We start from the raw sequence: 12500 nt of genomic DNA, 5'->3' as shown, positions 1-12500 counted from the left end.
ATTCACTTGGACCTCTTGCCAAGTGTACCGACCATTCCTCCCCCTGGATTGCACAGCTGTCCACTTGGCCGACAGCACAATAATTGTACTAACAGCAATTCTAAGAAGGAATAGCTCATTTAGACTAACACTGCGGCTAATAAGCGTCAACACTAATGGTAGTAATTGTAGAAATGTGTAATCATAATAATGGCATTTGTATCTATGATGAAAATGATAGATAAGATAAATTTAAAAGATAGATAAATTTCATGATAATGAAAATATTTTAAAGCCTAAGATCCTGACACCCTGATAAACCACGAACAGGTCCTGGCGCAGTCCTCGAAGCCCCTCGCAGGATGTCAGAGGTTGGCACGTGATAAGCCTGGGGGGTCGGTCCTGACACAGTGATGAGTCCCTGGAAAAGCAGCGTTTGACGAGGTCACTGATCTTTGCATAAGTTTCCCAGCAGATATACTTAGCGTCAACGTACGTCCACTATATAACCACCTCAATGGGCCATGCCATTTTTTTTTTCTTTCTTTTTTTAATCAGGTAACTTTTTTTTTAATCAGGACAGGTGACTTGCCTTCCCTGAGTACATTCCACATCTCTCATGGGACGAGAATCTGGATCACATGTACATTCAAACACACTACATCTGTGTACTTGTAGAAGTTAGAAAATATTTCGCTATTTATTAATTCATCCATTTAGAAGCCATCTGCAACAAGTGCCATACATGGAGCAAAACGTTCAATGTTTCTTTGGGTGATGTGAATATCAACTGTCGGAGAAACACAGCTAATTTTAGTTGCTAACGCGTTTAATTAAGATAATTGGATATTTAATTTTCACTCATACTGCTTCTCTTCAACGTGCTTAAAGAGTTAACTTTTACTTTCATATCCAGTTGTCGAATCTTTTATTTTTCGACACTTCAACGACCCTTACTTGGGTTGGCAGCCGCTGCTCTAGTGTCATGGCGCTCAATAGGAGACCGCAGTACAAATCTAAACCACCGAGAGCATTTATATGGACCCCTCTTCTCTTCTCTTCTCTTCTCTTCTCTTCTCTTCTCTTCTCTTCTCTCTCTCTCTCTCTCTCTCTCTCTCTCTCTCTCTCTCTCTCTCTCTCTCTCTCTCTCTCCTCTCTCTCTCTCTCTCTCTCTTTCTCTCCTTCTCCCTCTCTCGTGACACTAATTTACCATTAAAAGGAGGCCAGAGATTATTATCACTTGGTTATCACTTAGCTGCTTTTTACTATAGTTATACCTGATTTTTCCCTCGTTTTCGTCGAAACAAAACAAGAGAGCGGTTAAATGCAGGAGATAGCCCACTCTGACCCCTTCGCACTAACTGCTTCGCTTACCTTAGCTTGCATAAAGTTGTTCTGAAATGTTTGTCTGCACTTACTGTTATGACTTGATTTCATCAATGAATTTTATGAAAAGTAGATTTTGGAATCGCCAGTGAACATTATCAATGTCTAGACTAGCTGACACATCCTTTGTGCCTATGTTCAAGAGATAGCAAAGTGCAAGAAATGTCATTTTTTCACATCAATGAAAATTTCTGATGATCAGTATGGTATTTTACAGTAGTGGCCATTTCCCTGGTTTCTCTTTCACCGAATTCTTTTTAAAGTTAAGGAAGAATTTGTTGGGGAATCATAACCGTAGGCATTTCTGAAGTTAGAATTTACGAACATATTTCAAAGACTGAATCGTATGCACTTTCGATATATTGTAACGGTTATTCGTATCCGATAGATCAATTTTAATGTTTACCCGTATTCAGTACGCTCGATATATTTTAATGTTTACTCGTACTCAACAGATAAGTAATGGTTACTCATATCCAGCAGATAAATTTAATGTTTACTCGTATCCGATCCATAGTACTACACTTTTAATGACTATCCTCAAGGAAATTAAGTCAAAGAAAGCAGTGGTCGTGTTGGAAATTTACAAACAGTGACTGAGTACCTGTGTCCTAGGGTGTAATGGGGTAAAAAAAATCTCACGATTTCATAATACACATTTACATGATATATAGTGGTCTTATTATTCAATTACCAAATTATTTTAAGAAATATACTTATAATGATTTTATATGTATTTACATTATCTTATAGTAATTACCATATAATCAACATAAGATTTCATCATACATATTTACATATTATAAATATCAGGGAATTTGCAGGTATAAGCTGATGAAATTTGCGACCCTTTAAAGACTTTTTAAGACTCATACTTGTTTTTTAAGACCTGGAGCCACGTGAATTTTACACGGCCTCTCGGATAGATTGCGCTCCAAAATGATTTTTGCACACGACCCTTAAGTAAACGGTCGCGTCGATCAGCAAAGGCCAAGGGCTTTTAAAATGTACACGGTGCGCTTGAAGCTCCTTTGCTGGATGAAATAAAAGATGTAAATGTGATTAACCATTTTTAATTTCTTCACAGATTGATTTCGTTCAAATTGTGATATAGATATGTTTAGACACTGCCCAAAACGTCACATTTCATGTTCGGATTCTATATCATTATTTACCTTTTACATATGATAAACCCATTATACATGAGACGGCGAGCAGTGGCCGCGTGATCTGTGGTATGTGAGACAGATCTCCCTGCATAAAGTTGGTGAACACACTGAAACAAGGGGGTTGCAAGTTAGACAAATATATCGAATTGTTAAAAATAAATCCTCCCATCGGTACGCACCATGTCTTGGCCCTTTCGAGAAGCAACCGTATTCGTGCATTCGTGCCCTACACATACGTCTAGGGCAGTGACGAAGTGGTTCCATGACGAAAGCCACCTGGAGGTCCTTCGGTGGCCAAGCAAGGCATGTCTCCTACATCTGATGAAAAATGTTTGGGCGAAAAGATCACACTAAGAGGGAATGGGAATTTTGCGGAGGAAATCAAACTGCATAAACACGTCACCTGTCTCGGGAATTAGAGACAGCAGTTGTCTTCCGTTTCTACAGTTATTACCGTTTTTCTTGAACAAATTAAATTATATTAAAAATATCTCCCATTTACTCGATTTGATGAAGCCCCTATCCTCTGAGAATGTTTCATATTTGTTCATTTCTCAGAGGATATTTGTTTCACATTTGTTCATAATATATATATAGATAGATAGATAGATAGATAGATAGATAGATATAGATATATATATGTACACATTTCCAAAACATCATGACATTTTAAGACTTTTCAAGGATGCCCCCAGACCCTGAATATATGCGAACTATACGAGCTTTCTTGATATCATGACTTTAAATCTAACAATAAAAATACTGGATTGCAGAATGGTCAAACGTTTATTGTAGTTGTTGATCCAAAGGAGCTGGAACAGGGAAGGAGCACGTGTTTCCTGTTGTATCTTAATTATTTTTCCTCCATTACTTGTTTTACAAATCATTTTCTTGGTATTTCGTTGGGACAGTTATTGGTTTATGTCTATCATCCGCGAATTCCCGGTAGTCTGATTGGTCTCGGACCGTGAGTTAAGATCCTGCTCAAGGTTAGGAAGGATAGTCATTCGGGGTAACGGTCGGGTAAGGGTAACTCAGTAGCAACTCGAGGTGTCATGGCGTCTGTTTATTTTGATGATGCCACAAAAGTTACGGGTGCTTTGTGAATATGATCAACCTTTTTTGTTCTTTTCATTTACACCTGCCCAATAAAACTCCTTCGAAAGTAAACATACATGCAAAAAATAACACGAGCACAAATATGTGAAACGAAGTGCATCCCCATTAGTTAAGGAAATCAACATAAGCTCCTGTGACAGTACTACATCTTGTGTTACAAAATGACATATGACCCAGGACGTGTTATTTAACCGGAAGTTACTTCGCAAGCCTTGGCCTCAGCCTGACCCTCATCTCTTCCTGCCGCGGGGTCATCCATCTGTTACATTATTATTACCCGCTCCCCCCATGCGTGGGATTTTATATTTGGGCAATCAGGGATGTTTAAAAACCATCATGCTGAAAATGAGTGTCAAAAGCCTCTTAGAGGATGGTTTTGAAATGCTGTAACTATACCCTTTTGATCGGGGTGTGGAGGTTGAAAGACATCCGAACACAAGGCGAATGAAAAAAAAAAAAAAAAAATCTCCTTTTCGGCCAGTTTGTTATAACTGTGAAACCCAACCCAATCAATATTTTATACGAACATGTATATACACAGAAAGAAATACATATTTATCAGTCAAGACATGCATGTCAACCTGACAGATAGATAAATGTATATCTATCAGATAGATAAACAGATATGCATTTATTTCTGTTTATGCATGTCCGTATATATGAATTTAGGTCGGGCCTCGCACAATTTTAACAAACTGGCCGAATAACCATTGTGTCAATAAACTTTTAACTGCAGTGATTACATTTGGTCTACAAGACTTATTGACAATTAGAAACATACTAGATCTGATACCAAATAAACAGATCCAAGAAATTGCTTTTACTTTTACTAGACTTTTTTGAATAATACATATTTTCTGACACACCCGTGAGGAGCGAATATGCACAAAGGAACTATGCACGTGAGTTGGTGGGTTTCCGCCTTGAAGATAAGCACAATAAGGAGAATATGATGAGAAAATGACCGCTGTCGATTATGATTCTCAGATAGCATGCTGGAAAATGCCATGTTGACCACGGTTCCCATACATTTGGTGTTCTTTTTTCCAATTTCCCTCATTTATAGAACATTTCAAAGGGTTTATTGTACAGTTCACAATATTTTTGACAGCGCTGAAGTTTTGTCTACTAAAATAAATAGCAAATAATGTGAATTTATCGTTTGTATCATTTCCCGGCTGACTGTTGTGTTGCAAGGCTGCGTCCATTAGGTACATCATCACTTACCGAAACTAGACATGCTATCTCTTAAGTCCGCGTCATATTTCACATTATCCACATTCCTTTTACTGAGAAATATACCAATGACTGCAGGTCCATTATTATTTGTACCGTGTGGTAAAAAAATAAATAATGCTGTTAAATATCAAGGTTTATTAAATATCAAGAAAAAGAGGGATCTCTGAACACTCCTCTCAAGGACAAGTGAAGTACAGTTTCCGTCTTGCTCTAGGCCTACGTAAACACCAGACTTTTCTATTTTTCTAGAACCTAGATACATTCAGTTTTCAAAATGTATTTTCTTAGGCATAATATGTGGATGAAAGCTCATGATATATATGAGCTTTAAGAATGAGGCCATAAGAGTAGCATTGACAAGTGTATCACCAGGAGTTCTTGAATAGCGGCCATAGCATTTCTGATCTTTTTCTTGACTGATTCAAGATAAAGCGTTTTTTTTTATGGCTGAAGTGAATGGTTCACGATATTCTAACGTCTTCTGGTCTTTTTATTGCTGAATTCAAGATGGTTACGTTTTTGTGAATGAAGAAAATAGTTCACTATGTTCTAATGTCTTTGATCTATTTATTGCCTAATGCAAGGCAAAGCTGTTCTTTTGTGATTAAAGGGAATAAAAGTTAATTATATTCTAATGTTATAATGCCGTTGGCATTTTATGCGCAAAAAATGTAACCGTGAAAAACTCGGCAATCAGATATGGCATCGGTAATATATGGGAAATCAATGATCTGTTAACAAATTAACAAATTGAGTAGACGAGAATTAAACGAAAATCATCACATTTAATATTTGTTTCACACACACGCACGCACGCACGCATGCATGCTTGCACGTACGCACGCACGCACGCACGCGCGCACACACACACGCACACACACACACACACACACACACACACACACACACACACACACACACACACACACACACACACACACACACACACACACTCACACTATCACATACATGACACACATATATAGGTACAGGTGCTCAGAAGGGGCAGAGGAAGACACACTATTATTATTCACGGAATATCTCCTCCAGCGGGTGTGGATTAGGCTCAAGACGGCCGAGGATTACATCCAATTATACCAGCTGCTTCGACCCAAAGCGAGGACGGGAGGGGGGTGGTTGCAGAGGGTCAGAGGTGCGGAGATCCTCTCTTTGATACAGGCTGAGAGGATTACCTGTGTGTGTGTGTGTGTGTGCGTGTGTGTGTGTGTGCGTGCGTGTGTGTGTGTGTGTGTGTGTGTGTGTGTGTGTGTGTGTGTGTGTGTGTGTGTGTGTGCGTGTGTATGTGTGTGTGTGTGTGTGAGAGAGAGAGAGAGAAAGAGGGAGAGAGAAAGAAGGATGGAGAGAAAGAGGGGGGGAGGGGAGGAGAGTGAGAGAGAGAGAGAGAGAGAGAGAGAGAGAGAGAGAGAGAGAAAGAAAGAAATATGTGTGTGTAATCATTTCTTCCGGCTGAGGCGTAAAGACAAGACAGTGATATGATTGTCTTTCAGCAGAGATTTGTGTTTACAACTTTAGTAGAACTGAGCACTTAATGGTAGGCATATCATCACAGTGCGCCCTTCTTAATTACCTTTATTGTACACTGTGTCCTTCAGGAACTCATAATCCTTCTATTCTAATGCACTGAACTTAAATATGCATGACCACTCGTCCTCCATATAAAACTGTCATGGTGCACATTTTTTTGTTATTGTAGTGATGAATCCCTCAGTGTGCACTGGGTAATGGGGTTGGATGAATGTCTGAAAATTGCGCATGTCGAAATATTCAACGCAAACCGTCTGAGACCGATTACAGTGCAGTTGTATCATCGCTTCAGTGTGCCCGTACTTTATTATCTGTGTATTATAAAATGAAGGCGTTTATATGAAGCCATAAAAGCGTCTATAATCCACAACAATGGAGACTTTCTGTGTTAAGAATTATATTCCCTTTCCTTAACTCTAGTAACCACCATACTTCCTCAAGGCCAGACGTCTCTAGGATGGCACTTACGTCTGCATTATTTCATTTTCCTGCTGCCACAACAGTCGTGATTGCAACTCTACCGCTTAGGGACGCACAATCTTTGATACATTTCTTCTTTTACCCAAGGTCGGTTGATTGGTTAATTACTTTGCTTTGGGAGTCTAAAAGTCTGTTTGCTTTCCTTTTACTTTATCTAGGGGTCAAAATTCATTATGTAGTATTGTGACTATACAGGTGTTCATCATTGCTTTCCCTATTCGAAACTTTACTGTACTGACACTTGCTAGTAATAATGCTGATATCCAATATGCATAGTTATAATAACAATGACTAATAAGGTGTCCATTTTTACATATAGATTTATGATTGGAATAATATTTTCTTAGCTTTCTGAAATCATACTCTGAAAATAATTGAAATTGACAGTAAAACAGTGATTCTTACATTTAAGTAAGTAATAATGATAAGAAAATAAATGTGTTAGACATTCCTACATTTAAAATATTCAAAAACACCTTTCTGTTCATCATGGTACTTGATTACTAAGTTACTAAGTACATGCTTCCAAGGTCAATACTATTTACCTCTCAAAAACATTAATTTAAAACCAGTAGTTTGTCATAATGCTTTATTTTTTTATTATTCATATCCAATGAATGTTTCCTTTTTGAAGCTTATTTTCATATTGCAGTTATCTCATTGCTTATACATGGTATATATTTCTTGCAAATTAATTGTTTAAGAATATTTTTGTATCATTTAAAGACGCTGAAAATTAACTTATGGAGATTGATATTATATATCACCTGTTTTTGGTCAATTACAATTTCAATATTTCTTGACCATCAAGAATATGTGTGAGGCAGTACAAAATATCCCAAAATAATTAAAACTATAAAGTATCACACAAAGAATGGGGAAAATAATACAATTTATAAAATAAATATTGCTGTATTGGTCACAGATAATTGTTACATAAGTACACAAATGTAGATGATGATATCCAAAGTAGTAATGTATCTATTCTCTAATTTACTGTAACTGCCTTCAAAGTCTTCTTAGCAAAAAGAAAAGAGTAATGGAAATTAAAAAATATACATATAGAGTGAGAAGTTCATCAGACTTGGTACAGTCAAAATTACAACTGTTTAATAACTACAGTAGAATGAGCAAATCTGTCTCCTTTGTATCCTTTAGTAGGCAAGAAGACACAAGAAAGAGATGGTATTGAAATATGAGCAACATGTGAAAACAAAACCAAAAATACATGATTACAAGGAAGATACTTTCTTTATCTGAAAATATCTATGAATGACAATATACAAAACCAATACATGTTTTCCATTAAGGGGTATAACATTGCAGAATATGAAAACCCAGTCAGTACAAACAAATTTTTGTGGGGAGTAAAAAATATCTAAAAATAACTCAATTAGTGGGTAAAACATGGAATGAACTTTGATAACTGGATTACATTCAGACAACCTGCTTTGTTTCTCTTATCCTACTTACATCCACAGAACAAATGTGATAATAACAGTCTTAGATATAATAGGGTCATTTCTTTGTAAATCCAAAGCAATAGAAAAACATGATAACCTTAAAAGAGGATTATATTCCTGATTTGTCAAATAAATAAATAAAAAATTAGGGTGGCAGAAAGAACATGAATTACTCTTTGGTATAAATAATCATAGTGTTTTTACTCTTAATTACGAGACTTTTGAACTTGGTCAAAAATAATCCATAAGCATTTGCTGGTTTGTCCAATGTAAGAAAAGGTTCATTGTGTTACAGGTTTATTTATCAAGCACTTATATTTTATAGATTCAAACTTTGATTTTAGTATTTCACATTTTACAGCCTAAGGACAAGTCGGACAGAGTTATCGCTATGAAACATAACGTGCTTACAATATAATGGCAGTTAAACATCTAACTTTTTTGAGTCTACACAGACTGACATGAAGATTTTTCTATACAGTAAACCTCATATTTTTCTCTTCTTCTTCTTCTTGTGATTATTAAAATGAAAAATAATCTTCATGGGGAAACAAGACCTTAACTTCTTTTTTTTCTTTTATTAAGTGAATATTAAATCAGTGTTACAAAAGGGAGTAGTAGTAGTAGAAGTAGAAAAAGAAAAAAAGTTGAAGAAGAAGAAATAGTAGAAGCAGAAGAAGAAAAAAATCTATCCTTTACAATCTGCCATATACTTGGTCCATATATTTTCCTTTTGCTAAAATAAACAAAAATAATAACACTGACAAGAAGTCCTATATTAATCTGAAATGGAAAAAAAAAAAAAAACGCCATGAAACAATCAATAGTACATGTAAATCTTATTGGGAATATGGGAAAAAAATTATGCTATCAAAGAATACAAGTAAAATAAACAAAAAAACAACACATAACTAAACATAATAATGCATATAAAATAAACATACCCTGAGTCAAATTACATGGCCACTCTAAACTCCTTCAAAGAAACAAATACCACAGGTTTAATAAACAAATGGACAGATTATGCTTTATGTACTGTATAAAAAACATGTCATATTCTCCCCCTACAAAATATATGTTCAAAATATTTCTGTCAAAGTATGCAATGCATATTTAGTATATATACTACAGAATCTGTCCAGCATATATACCTAAATCAACTGATGAAGAGGAAAGGAAATCCACCAATACGGATCAAATTCAATATAAAATAATAATGATCACAACCTATAACATCTCTAGACTAAAAGTACATAGTTTCTGAATAGTTAATCAGAACATTTGTCTAATAACGCTGATGAAGGTCTCACAAAATATAATACATATTTCTATATCATGTGCAAAGTATTTGTTGGAAAAGTATATATATATAAAAAAAAAAGGACAAAGACAAAGATATTGAGTAAATAAAAATTAATTCATCTATCAATACCAGAAAAAAACAATTGGAAATCAACAGGAGCTTCTAGTTTTCCTATGTTACCAAGTCCGAGAAAATAAACTTCAGGAGAGTCACTGTAGCAATATAGCAATATAACAAAATGCTGTAGAAAAGGAGACACGAAAAAAGGAAAGAATGAAGAACTCAGCCACATACTATATAAAGCTATTTAAATGAATTACATGTGGAATGTCACTGACTATGAAAATGGTATTGATACAAAAAATGAGGATGTATGGTTGAAGGAAATCTTGTACGTCCCACTTTAGTACCCGCACAATCAAGAAGAGCGTATATTAGGAGAAAAGATAAATTAATAAGAATTAAATAAAATTAGGAAAAAATAATCCTTTTCTTTTCTTTTTTTCTCTTTGTTTCTATCCATAAAAAATAGCTGGAGGCAATCTCAGTCTAGCACCATTATGGGCTACAGGTGAGATGTTAAGATTCAATCTCATCAATCCTTTTTAACCCTAGTTATCTTAACAAATAATGAAAAGATGTTAGACAGAATTTCAGAGAAAAAAAGAAAAAGAAAAAATCTCCACAGTTCTAGGAATACCTGAAGATCTTTACATTCAAAACCATCTAGAGAAATTCCTTCAATCTTCTGTAATTATTTTCTGTACTAATCCTAAGGACATACAGACACAGCTTAAAAATGCTTTTTGGACCATTAGTTCCACATCAGTAATATATCCTCAGACATCTGAGATACACAGTCCTACAACAGGAAAAACAAACAAGTTTCTGTTGATGTATTGAGCTAAAACTGCATGCAACAGTGACTTTGAAATACATTTTCCTGCTTTCTAATAAATACGTGTTTGTTAGCATGTCATGAAATGAGTGCTGCTAACAAGACAAAATATTTAAGAATTTCTAACATTAATTCCAGAAAGATTAAGAAAGAGTGCAGTAACCCTCTTTCCCAAAATCTGCCTTCCATACTCTTAATTTACAACCATAAATCACATACATTGTCTCCCAAAGCATCAACTTTCACTGCTTACACTATCTTTCATTCTTGAGTGATGGCTGCATCACAGCATAACTTAATCTTTAATCTCAAATAATCTTAGTATTATGAGTGCCTATCACATTAGTATAGGTAGAAAAAAAGGTTTCATAAATATCTTCAGCAACCACTTAGCAGGATATTCTTATGCCAAAGCTTTTTTTCATTGTCCTGAAGCAACTGCACTTCTAGTGTATGAAATACACTGTGTATTCATCATGTTCCTGCCATGATTAACATGGGATTGAATGATTCTCAAAAGATGCCATTTCCTATAAGTGATGAAAATAAGCAGAAATGCAGAAAGAAAGATGTTGTTAAATGAAAATCCCTGTTTATGAAATGCCCTGAGGTCTAACTGTTAGCTGCTCTTTCTTCTTCAGAAGGAAATAAAAGTAAATGAAAGAGGGAAACAGGGCAAAATCAGAAGAGCAGGAGAGAGAAAATATGAAAACGAAAGTGAACAAATTTGAAAGACAGATTGAATCCAAAATACTTTTTTGCTCCTGCTATTGAAAACAGATCATAAAAAAACTCACATGCTATAAACAATATTCTACACACAAGAACACTGATAATTTCCCTTCCCTACAGAGAGCAGCAATGCTTTATGCTGCTTGTGACGAGGGATCCCTGATTTAGAAGAGCTATAACTTAGCCATCCTATGTTGCATTTGCTTATAAATGCCGCATACCATATATTGCTAAATTCATCTTTCACAATACTAAGCTATCATGTAGCAACATTCTACTTTGAAGACTTGTACAGCAGCATCAGGAGCATCAAATGATAACAATATCAATTATCGTCATTTTAAAGAAATAAATAGGATCATAATTAAGACAAAAGACAATGACAGAATGAACTCACTATACAGTCCATAAACTGGATAAAATAATAGTTCTGAACAATAAAACTTGTTAACCCAGAAAACCTACCAACCTTCTTTGCAGGTTTATCACTAATGTGTTGCATTTGAATATGACACAAAACATCCACCATTGAAGTGATAAAAGGCACTTATCAAGCAAAAAAGGAAAACTAAATCACAATGTCAAGAGAGAACAAATAACCTGAGATTGGCTTCTAGATTAAATAAACCTAAATCACGTCAAGCTGTGGTATTAAACTCGTTAAATCACCTGAAATGTAAATCATATCAACTTCTTTTCCAGACTCAAAATCATTTCTTAGATCTCCTTTCATTAAAAATGCCCCTAAGTCAACTCCCTTGAAAAACTTCATAGCTCCAGTGGCTGCCATCATTCTATTATCAAATCTGACTTAAATCTGAAGCTACGCATGAATTTATGGTAAAGTATTCAATGTACAAATCTGAATGGATACAACCCAAGTTGCTTGGAGAGCTTTTCTTCTAATATTTCATGAAATGAACTAGTCACAAGTATGTACTGTGAAATCAGTGAAGTCTATTATCCTGATTCTTCTTGTTTGCTAACAGTTTACTTTGCAGGTCCAAGTTATTAGCACAATAGGAGAGAGTGCCTTGTTCTCAACATCCTACCATGAAAAAAGGCAGCAATGGCTAAAATGCATGATATCCCAAAGAACAAGTTGGTATATGCTAGTCCAAATCACAGTGTTGGCATTAAAAGAAGATTAAGCATTCAGCTTCCTTATCAGAGCAAAAAAATGGCAA

The 12500-nt window shown here is 35.3% G+C and overlaps 1 protein-coding gene across 1 annotated transcript in view; it reads right to left on the bottom strand.

Moving 5' to 3' along the window:
- Positions 1-7809: 7809 nt before the first annotated feature.
- The window catches only part of LOC113810470 (uncharacterized), a 40417-nt gene continuing 35726 nt past the window's right edge, over positions 7810-12500 (bottom strand). The window contains exon 13 of the mRNA XM_027362156.2: positions 7810-12500. This exon is cut by the window's right edge and continues 174 nt beyond it. The gene's annotated coding sequence lies outside the window, so the exon portion shown is untranslated.

Source organism: Penaeus vannamei, chromosome 18 (assembly GCF_042767895.1).
Source record: "Penaeus vannamei isolate JL-2024 chromosome 18, ASM4276789v1, whole genome shotgun sequence".
Lineage (NCBI taxonomy): Eukaryota > Metazoa > Arthropoda > Malacostraca > Decapoda > Penaeidae > Penaeus > Penaeus vannamei.
Note: the sequence above shows the minus strand (reverse complement) of the source record. Positions and strands in the feature narration are given on the sequence as shown.